This window comes from Dermacentor andersoni, chromosome 3 (genome assembly GCF_023375885.2).
Source record: "Dermacentor andersoni chromosome 3, qqDerAnde1_hic_scaffold, whole genome shotgun sequence".
Lineage (NCBI taxonomy): Eukaryota > Metazoa > Arthropoda > Arachnida > Ixodida > Ixodidae > Dermacentor > Dermacentor andersoni.
In genome coordinates this window covers 135567415-135583237 of record NC_092816.1, presented here as the reverse complement: position 1 = coordinate 135583237, position 15823 = coordinate 135567415, and the positions used below count along the sequence as shown (strand labels likewise).

The following is a 15823-nucleotide window of genomic DNA, read 5'->3' as shown; positions in this document are numbered from 1 at the left end:
TCGCATGTTATTGTGTGCGATAGAGAATTTAATGAAAAAGAAGGTCAAGAACAGAAAGGCCAAATGCTTGACTGCAATATATGTAGTATAACCTGATTCGCTGAAGCTGGCTGGGTGAGAGAGAGAGAGAAAAGCGATTCTTATTGGTGACACACGATAGTCCGGCCCTCCAGACCGGGGCCTTCGTTGACCGATGCACTGCTCTCAGCACACCGTCCGTGAGCCATTTCTGGTCATGTCGGATCCGGGCTGTGCAAGGGGCGTCCAATCGGGCCGTGGATCTGTTGTCTGCAATTATACTTTTGAGATTGGGATTATGCGCTCACAGGACCGCATTATGTGGAGTAAATCTCCCGTGGGATCTCATTGTGGCATCGGAGAAATGTCCGAGTAATGCTAGCGCAAGGTTACAGGGACCGGAAGTGTGTTTGTGTGGACCTGTCGGCGCAACAACCGTTTCCCTTCTGGTAAGCGAGTGGTGAGGAGCGAGGAATTTGCTCCTGTCTTTTTGTCACCATCCTGTTTCAAAGGGGATGCTAATAAACATCATCATCACCGCCATCCTCATCATGCTGTCGTTTCATGCCCCTCCCCCCCTCCTCGATTCAAGCGCCGCGCGTGCTAAAAGGATCGCCAGTCTCGCCCCATCTCACCTCCTCGTCGGTAGCGCGTTGCCTCTGTGCGTTCTGTGTTCGTCATATTGTTGCTGTCGTCTGTTCAATTTAACTGTGTTTTATGAACGTGCGTCCTGCTCCTTCATGCCCGCCATGCCCCCAGCTTCAAAATACATTCTTTTCGCTGCTACGACATACCTTCCGTGTATACAGTTCTCTCATTTCCTCGTTGAGGGCGGTGGATACACCTAAACAAGAAAATATTTTTGTTACATTCTCCTTGCACTCATCTCCTTTGACTGAAATATTTGTCAGGAATCGGTGTTACCAGCGTTTATGGAAGCTCTAGCCTCTCAGTTAGTTGCCTCATACAGGAACGCATGCTATATGACGCTTGGGGTGCGCGTTAAGTTCAGAAGTAAAATCGGTCTTCATATGTGTGGCAACTGTATTCTCCAATAATCGTTACCTTTTTTCCCATTGTTTGTGGCCCATTTACCAGATATGAGAAGGTGCGAAACTGTAGTATCGCATAAAGATCGTGGAAAAAACTCCATGTATTAGTATAATATGTGAATTCGCCGTTACTGCTCATCGCTCATAGCAACAGACTGTCCGGTTGTGTGAAAAAATGCGGTGACACTCGCTTCCTGTCGATGTTAAACGTGCATCATTTCCGCATTTGTTTAAGTGTTGCCTGTATAATTATATAAATTATAGGTAATAAGTTCTCCTGCATTACTTTTTCGCATTAACTTTTCTCGATTCGCCTAGCCTATCTGCGCTGCTAAGCCTGAGGGCGCAGTATCAAATTTCTGCTGCGCTGTCCGTATTTCGAAAGGCGCGAACCCAAAAAAACACATGTGTATTGATCACTCATTGAGCGGTAACAACCCGCTGGTGGTCAAAAATAATCCGGAACCCCCCAATACAGCGTACCTCGTAATGATGTCGTGGTGCTGGTGCGGGAGGAGGAGGAATAAACTTTTATTTTGGAAACAGTATTTCGGAGTAAGCCCCGGTTCTACTCTCGGTGGGAGGTCTCCTCATTCCAGGAGCCCTCTGGCCTTCGCTGCCTCCTTGGCCCTGGCGACGAGGCGTCGTTGTTGTTCCAGGTCCTCGGAGACGAGCTTGGCCTCCCACGTTTCTATGAGGTCTTCGCTTTGTCTGGCGTTGTAACAGTCTCTCGGTGAAGGCAATGCGTCTTTGTCTAGATGCCATGGACATTCGATGATCAGGTGCGCTAAGGTGTCCGGTACGCCGCACATTGGACAGTGGTATCCTTGTAGCGTTGGGTACAGTCTATATGATGACTCCGTGGATGTAAGTATTACTTTGCAGTCTTCTGAGTGTAGTGCTTTTTTCTTTGTTGAGCTTTGGGTGAGGTGGTGGGTACACCCTGCGTTCCAGCCTGTGATGTTGAAGGATCCCTGAGTACGTGATTGGTACGGTCTCTGCCTCCGCCGACGCAGACCGGGCGTCTCGAGAGTAGGAAGGGTTGGCCCGGCAGGTGTGGCCTCGGGCCGCGGCATGTGCCGCTTCGTTCCCCTCCAGCCCCTCGTGCCCAGGAACCCATGTCACGCAGGTGTAGGGGATCGGCGTACTGCGGTGCTTCAAGATCTTCAGTGCTTCTGTCGACACGCGACCCTTAGCGTAGTTCCTGACGGCTGCTTCAGAATCGGAGAAGATGATAGCTGCGTCCATGCACGTGGTAGTTGCTAGGGCGATCGCCGTCTCTTCTGCAGTCTCGGGGTTTTGTGCACGGACTGTGGCAGACGCTAGCTCTCTGCCCTGAGAATCTACGACGCTCAGGGCGTAAGCGTTTCTTTGCGGGTATTTGGCTGCGTCGGTGTATCTGGCGTCCGGATCTTGCCTGTGTCTTCGCCGTAGAGCATCCACTCGGGCTTGTCTTCCTTCCTTGCGGTACGTGGGGTGCATGTTGCGTGGAATTGGGGCTATGGACAGGGATTTGCGGAGGTTTGAAGGAATTCTTTCTTTTCGGTCTGTGGTGGCTATAAAGGTTTCACCGTAGCTCAGCCGTTGCAGCACTGATCTTCCGGTGGGCGTGAGCTTCAGTCGTTCTAATTGACTAGCTTTGTGAGCTTCAGCTAGTTCTTGCCAGGTGTTGTGTACGCCCATCTTGAGAAGTCTTGTAGTCGAAGCCGTAGATGGTAGGCCCAGGGCGATTTTGATGGCTTTCCGTATTTGAATGTTAATTTTTTCTACCTCAACATTCTTCAGCGTGAGGTAGGGCGTGCCGTATGTTATTCGACTGGTGAGGAGTGCTTGCATCACGCATAGCGTGTCTTGTTCTTTAAGTCCGCTTCTATGGCTTGCAACTCTCCTGACGAGATGCGTGAGCTGCGATAGCGTTCGCTGTAGTCGCGGGAGGGTGGCCGCCTCGGACCCGTCTTTGTGTATGTGTAGCCCTAGAACTCGTAGGGTTTCCCCTCTTGGAATGGGCGTTCCATTGAGGGTGACGTTAGGATCGGGTTCATCGTACCCGGGTGGTCTGCCTGTCGTTCTTGACTTGAGCACGAGGTGTTCGGACTTCTCGGGAGCACAGCGGAGGCCGCATTTGTGCAAGTAGCTCTGGATGGTATCTACTGCTTCCTGTAGGCGTGTTTCTTGTGTTCCAGTGTTTGAAGCCCTTGTCCATAACGTGATATCATCTGCATAGAAAGCGTGTCTTACATCTGGTATCACGTCGAGGAGGCTGGGTAGTTTGGTCATTGCGACGTTGAAGAGCAACGGAGACATGACCGAACCCTGCGGGGTGCCTTTGCTCGGTAGTCGGAAGCTGTCGCTGCGCAGGTTGTATATTCCAACTGTGGCCGTGCGGCCCGTGAGGAAATTCCTGACATAGTCGTATGTCCGAGAACCGCAGCCCAGGTCTTCGAGGTTGCAGAGGATAGCTTCGTGACTGACGTTGTCAAAAGCTCCCTTTCCGTCGATGGCTAAAATCGATGATTTGCTTCTGGTACTCAGGTGGTCAATGAGTTCTTCCTTGAGTAGAAGGAAGACATCTTGCGTTGACAGGTTCTGCCTGAAACCGAACATAGTGTTTTGAAAATATCCGTTGTCTTCGAGGTACGAGGTTAGCCGGTTGTGAATCATGTGCTCGAAAAGTTTCCCTACGCACGAGGTAAGGGAAATTGGGCGCAAATTCTCGATGCTGAGCAGTTTATTTGGTTTGGGGATCATGCTAATCTCCGAATGCTTCCAGGCAGCCGGTAGCTTTCCTTTCTCCCAGCATGCATTGAAGTACTGGAGCAGGGCTGCGGTAGCCTGCTGCGGAAGGTTCGGAAGATGCTTGTTCATGATCCGATCTTTGCCCGGGCTGGTGTTTCTGGTGAGCGTCGATAGTGCTGCAGAGAGTTCAGCATGCGTGAAGGGTTGGTCAAGGTCGGGGTTTGGTTTCCCACCGTAAACTTTGTCGCTGCACAGCTTCTTCTGAATTTCTCGGAGGAGGTTCTCTTCCGATCCGGCGTGGTTGTGCACGAGCCTACAGAGGTTCTGTCGCTGCTGCGTCTTCGTAGGGCCGTTGTCGAGAAGGGCGCGCAGGAGATGCCACGTCCTCTTTGTGCTCAGGGTTCCCTGGAGTTTGTCGCAAAATGCGTGCCAGTTCTGTCTTCCTAATCTCTCCGCGTATGCCTGTGCTTGCTCGGTGAGGAGGGCAATTCGCTTCTTTAACTTCTTGTTTAACTTCTGTCTCTTCCACCTCTTCAGGAGAGCTCTTCTGGCTTCCCAGAGGTGGAGGAGGTGCGTGTCGACGGCTGGCACTACTTCATTCAGCTGTATTGTTTTCGTGTGGCGTTCTGCTGTGTCGAGGACTTTCTTCAGCCAGTCATCTATGTTCTCGATGGTGGTCTCGACATTTAGCACATCTCTGAATGACTTCCACTCCGTTACCCGGGCCGTTCCAAGCCTAGCGGGCTTGCGAGTGTGAGCCACGGTTAGTTGGAGGATTTGGTGATCGCTGCCCAGGGTTTCTGGGAGTCGACTCCATTCTGCCGAGGGCATGTTTAGCGTCAAAGTGAGATCCGGGTTTGTGTCTCTGGTGACACTATTACCTATCCTCGTTGTTTGGAGTGGGTCATTCCATATGGTGAGTCTGTGCTGTTGTGCAGTGTCGTGCACTCGGGCTCCTTTCTTCGTGGTGGTCTGGTATCCCCAGGCTGTGTGTGGTGCGTTGAAGTCCCCTACTATAACGACTTGATGACCATGGGTGCGCTTCTTAATTTCTCGGACAAGGTGGTCGAAGTCTGAAAGGGGGTCTCTGGGAGGGCTGTACACTTTGACTACGAATACGCTCTTGAGCGATTTCCTCTCCGGTATGATTTCGATGAAGGTGTGTTCAATCGGTGTACAGACGGGTTCCAATTCCTGTACAGTGAGATTCTTCTTGGTGAGAATTGCCGTGCGTTTTGTTTGTACGTGGGCGTTGTACCCTTGTAGGCGGACGTTTTGTGTATTTGTTTCTTGCAGCGCTATGATGTCGGGTGGGTCTTGCTTGACAACTTCTTGTAAGGTAGCATGCCGTGGTCGATAGGAACGACAGTTCCATTGCCATATGCGGAGAGTCGAGAGCACATTTGTAGTCCTGCGATTAGGGACCGCCATCTTCGGTTGTTTCTATTCCCTGCCGGCGCTCGCAGGTAGGTGAAACTGAACGAGAGGCACCTCGGTCGTTTGCTCGCGGCCGCTTTCTGTCGGGCTGAATGTCATTTAGTGACGTGTTGAGGTGCTGTTTTGTTACGTAAGTCTTCTTGATGTGGGCTATGAAGTTGTTTTGTTTCGCTGCAAGTCCATCCATCTCGGCGTCAGCGTGGTGACCTTATTGGCTATACTTGCGGCAAAATTCGTTATTGCTGCCTGGATGATTTTCTCAATTGTGTCGTGGGTACTTCTCATGAGAGTTTCTTGGAGGATTTGGAATCTTGCGTCAACTACGGATTGAACATCTGCGTCGGAAAGTGAGGGTCGCGGCTGTGCAATGTTCTCTTGGACTTTCGTACATCTCTGTTGCAGTTTATCAATGATATCTTTTTGCTCCTCGCACTTTTGTAAAAGCCTGTTTAAGTTGTCTTGCTGTATCTGTTGACATTGGATTAGCTTGTCGATGAGGGCCTGTTGGCTTTGTAGTTGACTGTTTTGATTGTGCAACGTGTTTTGTTGAATTTGCACCTTATTTTCGAGAGCCTGAAGGGCCGCAGTTTCGGCCGACAAGAATTTGGAGCTGCTCGTGGCTCTCGATCCACTCGATCCGCTTACGACATCCGCGTAGCTCACGCGTTTGGGCGAGTGCGAGCGTGAGCGTGATCTGGAAGGCGATCGGAGTATAGATCTAGACCTACTTCGTTTGGGGGTGCTGCCATCACTGCCCCTCAAGCATGTGGTTGAGCCCCCTAATTGTGGGAATTGTTCGCCGCCTGAACGCTAGCGACTGTCTCTCACTTTGAGCCTGTCGATGCATTGCTGTCGTATGTTGAATGGCGGCGGGTTGGGTTTCAGTCTTTTCTTGCAATCTTTGCTTGCGGTTTCGTGCCCTTCTCCACATAACTTGCATGCGGGTTTGCACTCGTGGTCGGGTAGTTGATCGGTTTTGCCACATTTAGAGCAGAAGGCTGGCTATGGTCTTGGGCAGACATCGTGGCGGTGTCCCGTGTTGCCGCAAGTTCTGCAGTATTGCACTGACTTGCGGTAGGGTCGGCATCGAAAGTCGAGACTCTGGAAGCGGACGTAATAAGGTACGTGCGGTCCTTGGAAAAAGGTCACGGCCGCGGACGATTGCCCGAGCATACGAGCGTGGAGGACGGTGTACCTCGCTGGTGCGCGATAACTTGCCTTGAGTTCTTCTTCACTCGTGCCGGGCAAGAGCCCGCTTATTACGCCTCTGGATACATCGTCCGGGGTTCTCGTGTTGCCTTTTACAGTGAAGAAAGTGCCGCCAAGTTGTATTCTGCTGATAATTTCTAGTTTCTTCGCGTCTTCCCAGTCGGCCGTACTTGCAATAATCAGGTTCTCAATTCTCTGCACTTGAACACACACTTTTGCGCCGAAGTCTTGCTGCGAGAAACCGCTCGCTCTTCCGATGGCGTGCATAATGGTGACATTGTTCCACTTTGGAAGCTCGAGGCCTGGTTGTGGGCGGCATACAACCTTGTAGTCGTCGACTGGTAGAGGCGGCATTCGGGGCTTTCGCTGTTGCGGTGGTGGTGGCTTTCCATTCGTTTGTTGCTTGGTTGGGTTGCTTTCTTGTGTCGTTTGATGCTCTGCGTCCTTCTTGCCTTTTCTGCCCCTCGTAATCCAGATGCTCTCGCGTTCAACAGTTCTTCCGCTGCTTGCGTCATAATTCCAGGCAGTTTCTGTGTTGCTTACTTCAGCCGGGTCGATCTGCATTGTGTTTGTATCTTCCAGTTGTTCTCTTGGTATGTTGACTGCTTCTATTGCTGCTTCGCTCATCTCGAGAGCTCGTCGCTGCGTGGGCAGGCGCCCGTGCTATGCTCGCAGATACGCTCGAGCGGCGCGAGCACGCGTCACGGGGTTGTAGCCGCTCGTTCGGCGTTGGGCTTAGCTAGGCGGCTGTGCAGCCGTTGCAGAAATAAGTAAATATGACACTCACTTGATGGTGGCTAGTGTCCGCCGATTCCTCTCGTCTTGCCGGTTACGCAGTTGGCAAAATTAAGTTGGTCGCTGGCCGTGATCCTGGTTGACAGGCACGAGAAGCGGGAGCCCATGTGAAGCGCGTCTGTTCTCCAGGGCCGCCCTAGCGGCTTTCAAGTAGAGAATTTCAGGTTTTTATAAAATGTGTAAGAATTTTATGCTTACACAGCGAGAAAACCGTTCGTTCATCTCTCTGTCCCATAAGGCGATCGCTTTCAAGAGAGCACTCGCTGCAACGAGCGAATTCACATTCGTTCTGCCTCTCGCATCACCGCCAACGAAGCGGCGACAACATAGTGCTAACGGCAACTCAGCACACGCCACCCTCAGCCCCTTTCGCAGATCGTTTTCAAGATACGGGTCCGCGTGTCTTTCCTCGACGCTAAGTAAGCGGTGAAAACACATCGCGCGAAGCTATTAGCGGTCAGCACTGTTTGTCGACATCGTAGATCACCGTGCCACCGGCCGAGTGCGCTTGATCAGGGTTCATAATGGTCCGATTGGTATGGATAATGCGCTGAAGAGCAATGCCATCTTATAATGATAGGAACGCCATTAGGACACCTGCCGCCGCCACCTGCAGTACTTCCAATGTCAAAGTGGGCTATTTTCGCCACCTCGTAAAACCGTTCATTCCGAAACCGCTGCAGGGCCACAAGTGCCTTCAGTTGGGTCACGTCAGAGGCGTTTGTAATAACGTGGCACTATGTGCGTGCTGCGCGTAGTTCGCCACCACGAAATCCTGCCCCCAAGGAACTATATTTAAGTGCATAAACTTCAACGGATGGCACGAAGCCACGTCGAGAAATTACCCCCGAATCAACAAGGAGTGGAGTATATTGAAGGAGATGGTAAGGAAACGCTCTACGCATCGGAAACGAACCAATTCTGCGAAAAAACGACGCTTCTGCCACCACCGCCGACGTTCGCCAAAGAACCCAAAAGGTGCCCCACAGGGCCAATCTAATCCAGTGGCGTCGTAATTTCGAATTGTGGAACAGCAGTCATTTCGCGAGACCAGACGAAACATCGTGAATGACAAAGAAACCCACAAACGTGCGAATGACGTTGCCTGGCCTGCAATGCCAAATGCACGCCCAACTGTTGAGCTCGAGCAGCATACATTGCCTCCATCGAACGCACGCCCTGCTTCCGACAAGTTGCCTCAGCGGGATGTGCAATTAGTTATACTGCTGAAGTCGGTAATGGCTACGATTCGCACACTTTTTGGAAATGCGCAAACGTCGACTGCCCGATGCGCTTTACAAATACTGAATGATCTCGTTTATGTGCTTGAAAGCTTGCATTAGAAACATCGCTCACACACTTCTGCGGAAGCGACCATTTCAGGAAGAAATCAAGAATACCTCAATTCTTGAGGCCTCAGTTCAGAGGCCTGAAATCCCGTATTTCCAATTTTCGTCAATTTGTATGTGCAAATAGGTTTCTCGTGCTAATCATCTGTGAAGCAAACGTGACAACTATCCTGAAACTCTCAGGATACGAATCTTGTTTGCGCCCCGTGTGACAAAAGTAGCAAGGTCCTCGTTTATGTTCGTAAGGAGCTCACAAACGTGGCCCAGGCCGTGCCTCCCAATGACGACAACTAGCATGTGTGCCGTAGTATAAAGAAGAGACTCTCCTTCACACTCATTGCAAGCTACATATCCCTATCTAGTCGTTTACACTGCAAAAGGCTTGAAAATATTTTGATGGTGATCTCCAGTGCTTGGATAATCGGAGGAGATTTTAATGCTCACCAGTCCATTTGGAGAAGTACAAGAAGGGATTTAAGAGGCAGGGCTCTTGTATCTTTTTCTTCGAGCCATGACCTCTGCATTTTTAATAACGACAGTCCAACATTCTTGAGACGGTCGTCGTGCAGCGGCTGTCTAGAACTTAGTTTGGTTTCACGATGCCTTACATCGAGCGTATACTGGTCTGCTGACATAGAAACAAAGGGAAGTGAACATATTCCTACTTACATTCCCATTAGGGGTCTAAGCAGTAGGTCTTCCCCTAGGGTGCCTGGAACAATTGACCTGCATTTCAAGCCTTTATAAACGCCGAATGCAAGGGCGGCCTTGCACGTAGCATTGAGTTTGTGGTTGCGAACGCGATGTATGCTGCAAGGCACTGCTTCTCGTGGTCAGCTAGTCATACTGACTTGACATTGAATTAGAAAGGCTTCGTGCAGTATGTCGGCGCGCCGAGAGGAGATATAGACGCGCAAAGTCGATTCTAGACCTTAGGGAGGACAGGCGCTCGCACAAGAAAATTCGCCGTCGCCTGGACAAATTATACAACGAACGATGGCTTTCACTATGTAACTGGCTGGGCCAACGCACAGCTCTCTCTCTCTCTCTCTCTCTCTCACGTATGGCGAACTATCCAAGGCCTTCGTAACGCCACCCCTCTGAGGCGCTGGATCTCCACCAAAGCTGTCGAAAAGTGGATGTTGTGTAAGACTTTTGTGAGGCTATTGCAGGTGACAGAGAGCTACTAAATGATCTTGGATTGTACGAAGTTTCCTTCACGCAAGTTTCGGCAATGGACGAACTCTTCTCCATGGAATAACTGCAGGCTGCTATAGCCACTTGTACGCGTTCCTCTTCGCCCGGACCCTACATCACGTACGCTGCTATCCGCCACCTTGTCCAGGAAGCACGAAGGCCCGGCTGCGTCCTCTCAACGTCTCATGGAGTGATGAAGTCGTTCCTTCTGAGTGGAAGCGTAGCCGCCTTGTCCCAATTTTAAAGCATGGAAAGTCTCCCCTTTAACTTACGTCATATCGACCTGTTGCTCTTGCCAGCTGTGTTGGCAAGTTGATGGAAAGGATCATTCTCACGCACCTCGAGGAGTTTCTTGAACATTAAAATGTTCATACAGACGCGATGTGAGGTTTACTACGTGGCTCTTTGTCGGTCGACAACGTCATTTAGCTTGTCTCCAATTCAACAACAGAAATCAGCCAAACGCCTCTGTGTAGCGCTATATTTAGATGTGAGGGGCGCTTAGGATAATGTTTTTCACAAAGCCATTATTAACGCATTCGTGGCTGCTACAATCGGAGGCTGCACTTTTTGGGGATTTGGAGCTACCCAACCAAAAGGACATTCTCTGTAGTCAGCGAGGATGGTCAAACTTCCGACCACTACAACAGCCTTGGAGTTTCACACGGTGGCGTTTTCATTCCGGCTTTGTTCAACCTGGCTTTGATTGGATGGCGGAATTCCGGCCACAGGTAGTCATTGTGTGAATTTACGCAGATGACATCTACATCTGGGCGTCAGGAGTAACTCGGCCGCAGCTTCGCGCATGGTTGCAAAATGATGCAACGATGATGCCTATCTATCTTTAGAGACAAGGCCTAGAAATTTCAGCAGAAAAGTGCGCACTAGTCGCCTTGACGCGAAAATAGATGACTGGATACCCGGTGTCTATTAATGGCCAGCCTATGTTGTACAAAAGAACCCATCGAGTTTTAGCGATGATTGTAGACCGCGACTTCTCATGCAGCCCCCATGTATCCTACCTAAGGAAGAGACTCCTCTCAGTCACCTTTTAAAGCCATTGATGGAAAAGATGGGGACCGTCGGTGTGCTCTATGCTTAACTGTACAAAGCGCTCTTCATGAGTTTCTTGCGTTACAGCCTTCCGGTGCTGTCAAGCACCCTGAGGACAAATCTCAGAGTGCTTTAGAGCATGCAAGCTCAAGCGCTTAGAACATATCTGGGTCTACCGCAATGCGCTCCAACATCCGGAAAATTGCCATCGCCCAGGGAACGTCCCATTAATACATATATCATCCCAGACACCCCTAGAAATCATGTTCACCATATATCACGACTCCGGTCTGAACGCCTTCCTTCTCTCACGGAAAGTAGACCAGATGTAACCTTTTTCGGGCGTTGTCGCCTCGTACCGATCCTGTCATCCGTTTGATTTCACACCTGCAGCAAGATCACCGTGTCCTTTGCGGCGTCTCCGGCAGCCACAAGTGCGGCTTTCCATTGTAGTAGTTGGAAAGATGTCTCACTTGCCAGTTTGTGCCCTAAATCTAATACTCCAATCGACTTTACATTCATGCAGATTGCTCTTCTACTCTAACCAGCTCTACTGGTGCGGTAGTAACTGCGTCGATGTCTGTCCACAAGACGTTCAAGATCAGCCACGTCACAACATCGACAGGATCCGAGCTTTCCGCCCTCCATAGCGCCGCAATATATGTGCAGCAACCATCACTATATCACTGTGTTATATTCTGTGATTCAAAGCAAGCCCTGCAATCACTCTTATCAGCTCTGCGCCGCAGCCTACATAAACAATTTGTAGGGAAGATACGATTACGTTACCATCAAGAGATGGACGGAGACCACGACGTTGTATTTCAGTGGCTACACGGGCACTGCAGCATTACTCCCGATGAAAGTGCCGACAAAGCTGCTCGCGAGGCACATGATATTTATTTATTTATTTATTTCACAATACTGCAGGCCAATGTGGCCCAAGCAGGAGTGGAATTACAATGACATGGGAAAAGAACAGCACAGGAATAATTTCCAACAACATTTGAACGACAATATAATACATCGGTTTCACTGGGACTGTATTTATCATACACACACGTAAAAAGGACAGCACATCAATAATATACAACAGTACTTGCACCAGAAATAACAGTTTGGCTACGTTGATATTTAAGACAGGTGTAGTTAAAGGGCTTCGTCAACATTTTCAGCCTGACAAACAAACTCAGGTAGACTGTTCCAGTCTGAAACAGTGCGTGGGAAAAAACTCTGCTTAAAAGCCTCTGTTTTGGCAAAAATTGGTTGTAGGAAGTGTTTGTGAGTGTTACGTGTTGGTCTTCTTGTGGTGGACTTTAAATATGGGGGTACCGATATATTTATTTTTTCAGACAAAATAATATGCCACAGTTTTTTAGTCGACTGATTTTTGTGCGTGCACCTAGGGTGGGAATGTTATGCGCAATCATGAGCTTAGTTGGAGAATCCAGCCTTTTATATTTATTAAATATAAGTCTGATTGCTTTTCTTTGCAGGCGTTCTAAGCAGTGTATATCCTTTTTTGTGTGGGGATCCCATACAACGGATGCATACTCCAATTTAGGTCTGACAAGGGCATTGTATGCTTGATGTTTAACATTCACCGTTGCCTTTGTAAGCTTCCTTGTTAAAAAACATGGGTTGCGAAAAGCTGTTGCGCAAATTGCAGAGATGTGCGCTCCCCATGTCATATCACTAGAAAGAGTAATCCCTAAATACTTATATTGAGTGACTGCTTGAATGTGAGAGCCATGGATAGTGTAAGTGAACACGCTAGGATTAGTTTTCCGCGTTAAATTTAATAACACTGTTTTGTTAACGTTTAGTTCCATGTCCCATTCTGCGCACCAGCATTCAATGTGGCTGACAGTTCGCTGTAATAGCTTATGATCTTCATGACAGGTTACTTCTTTAAACACAATACAATCGGCCGCAAAAAGTTTAATAGACACTGAGTCAGGGATTACTTGCACTAAATCATTTACATATATAAGAAATAATAATGGCCCCAAAACACTCCCCTGAGGAACACCGGATGTAACGCTGATCATCCTAGATATACAGATTTGATTTCAACAAACTGCTTTCTATTAGTTAAATATGCCTCAACCCATTTGATAAAATATAGCGGCAATCCTAGGTTATTTAATTTTCGAAGTAATTTACAGTGCGGAACCTTATCAAATGCTTTAGAAAAATCCAACAAAAGTATATCAATTTGCCCAGAACAATCTAGAGCTGCTAAAAAGTCGTGAATAGTTGATACCAGTTGTGTCGTCGTGGTCATTCTCTTCCGAAAGCCGTGTTGGCAAGGAGATAAGACGTTATTATCTGCTAAAAAGCACTGGATATTGTGAGCCACAATATGCTCTAGCAACTTGCAACAGACAGAAGTTAAAGAAATCGGCCTATAATTAGAAATTATTGACCTATCACCTTTTTTAAATGTGGGGATTACGCGTGCAATTTTCCAGTCGTCCGGAAGTTCGCAACTACGCAAGGATGCATTAAAGACCTTTGCCGAGAAATCGCTTATCTGTACAGAATAGCGTTGTAAAAATGTATTTGGGATTTGATCTGGTCCTATACTCTTTCTGGTGCTCAAGTTCCTTAACATAATTAAGACACCTTCCCTTGTGACGATAGGAATGTCCATATCATCAAGAATAGCGGGTTGGGGTACGTAAGCACTTGACGGAGAAAAAACGCTCTGAAAATATATATTAAAAGCCTGCGATATTATAAAGCCGTCAGTTTCGAATTTCCCGTTCAGTTTAATTTTATTTACCGTTTCATTGCCTTGACCCAGAAATCTCCAAAATTTAACAGGATCATCTCTAATGAATGCAGGGCGAGTGACTTGATAGTAATATGTCCACGCTTCATTTACTTTAGTTGCGAAATTACTTTTTAGTTCATTAAAGTTCTCGGGTGCTACGTCTCTACGCTTTCTAAGTCGCTTGAGTCTACGTTTAATATGGATAATCTCCCTAGAGATCCATGGGTTTTTACGGTTCTTACGCACCTTCCGGAATGGGACATATTGTTCAATTGAGAATAAGACTGCCTTTTTAAATTGTGCCCACAAGGTATTAACATCATGATGTGTAGCTTCGTTTAGTGCAGTGTCTAAGTAATCTGTGATAGATGTATCATCAGCGCGGTCAAAGTCATTAATGCACACTGAATGAGTACTCGAATGCCCTGCAGACCTTCGATAAGACCAAGAAAAAAACAATAAGCTGTGATCTGACATACCAGGTTGAGTACTAATAACACCATTTAAAAACATATCACTTACAAAGAATAAGTCCAAGGCAGCACTGTTGCGCGTAGGTTCACAGACAATTTGATCAAGGTTCAGAGCTAACATTGTGTCTAAAATAACATCACTCGATTTAGATTGCCCGTAAACTAAGTTATCCCATTTAATAGCTGGAAGGTTGAAATCTCCTGTAATAATCACGTGTCGTGGGTGGTTTAGAAGAAGATGATCGTAAAGTTGTTCGAGAAATGATTCTGACATTTCAGGGGCTTTATAAGCAACACAAGCATAAATGTAACAGCATTAACAGTGACATTCAGAAACAGGCTTTCGTGATCATTAATATGGTTTCTCAGACATACATCAATACCGAGTTTAGAAATAACAGCAGCTCCTCCGCCACGTGTGCCTCGATCATGCCTGTGTATCTGATAGCCGGGCGGAACAACTTCATCATCGTGTACGCCATCATGCAACCATGTCTCAGTGATAGCAACCACATGAGGGTCGTAAGTTAAAAGCAATATTTCTAGTTTTTCCACTTCGTTCACAATACTTCTGGCGTTAAAAGAGAGCACACGAAGATTCTTAAGAGTAGACTGTGAAAGCTACGCTCTTGGTGTAGGATCTCTCCTGGATCGGACAACAACACGTGTGTTCGAAACGTCATCCCATGCGTAGAATTGGGAATCGATGCGAAGTTTATCGTTCACTAGTGCGACCTTCTTTCCTTGTTCTTTATCAGCTTTAGCACTTCCCCACAACAGCTTTCGTTTTCTTAATGTTTCGACAGAGAAGTCATTTTGCACGGAAATCTGCGTTCCCTTAAGCTTTTTGCAGTTGCGTAGCACTTCTTGTTTTTCAATGTAATTTTGAAAAAACAGGATTACAGGTCGCTTTCCAGGATGTTTTCCCAGGCGATGTATCCTAGCAATAGACAAACAGTTTACACCAAGCCTGTCCTCGAACACCTCCTTGATTACTTTCTGTCGCAGATCAGCCTCAGTTTCATTTGTTCGGTCATCTATGCCGAAAACCGCAAGATTAGATCTCCGACTCCAATCTTCCAGTTCTACATGTTTTGCCTGTTGCAATGCGAGTGTTTGTTGAAGTTTTTCGACAGAATTGCTAATGGTTTCGCAATTGTTTACTTTATGTGCTATTTGACTGACATTTGTTTCAAGGTGGGCCATTCGGGTCGAGAATGCATTGACGCTTTTTTCGGCGTCTTCCAACCGCTTTTTAAGCTCTGCGAGATCATCCCTAATAGCCTTTTGGCCTTGTATCAGCGTCTGGAGCATATCAGCAATGGAAGGACCCGGATTCAATTCTACATCGCCACAAAGTAACAATTTGCACACATGATAACACTCGTAGGCTAATGCAATCAAAGTCCGTGGGCACGGCACAACAACAACGCCTCTTTCATCGACGCGGTATGAGTGAACACAACTAACCTGGAACAATAATACGGGACGCATGGTTAACGCTCCGCTTCCTGCGTTTTCGCCGAGCCCACTGAAGAATCCGTGTTGGAGCTCGTCTTTTATACGTTCGGGACTGGCCGATGTGACGCATGCGCTGCCGGTATCTTCTAGAAAACCTGACGTCCAGCTGACTGCCAGATGGGCGAAGTTTCCGCTTGTTCCACGAGCACGCGCAGCGCAGGTATAATTCTGCGATGTCCAAGAAGCAGTGACGATCGGCAGCAA

The 15823-nt window shown here is 48.0% G+C and overlaps 1 protein-coding gene and 1 long non-coding RNA gene across 3 annotated transcripts in view; one reads left to right on the top strand and one right to left on the bottom strand.

The window, feature by feature from the left end:
* The window catches only part of LOC129383126 (uncharacterized), a 56156-nt gene that overhangs the window by 6302 nt on the left and 34031 nt on the right, over nt 1-15823 (bottom strand). The gene's annotated exons all lie outside the window — the stretch shown is intronic.
* LOC140216421 (uncharacterized) overlaps nt 1-15823 on the top strand; it is a 39204-nt gene that overhangs the window by 3891 nt on the left and 19490 nt on the right. The window lies entirely within an intron of this gene.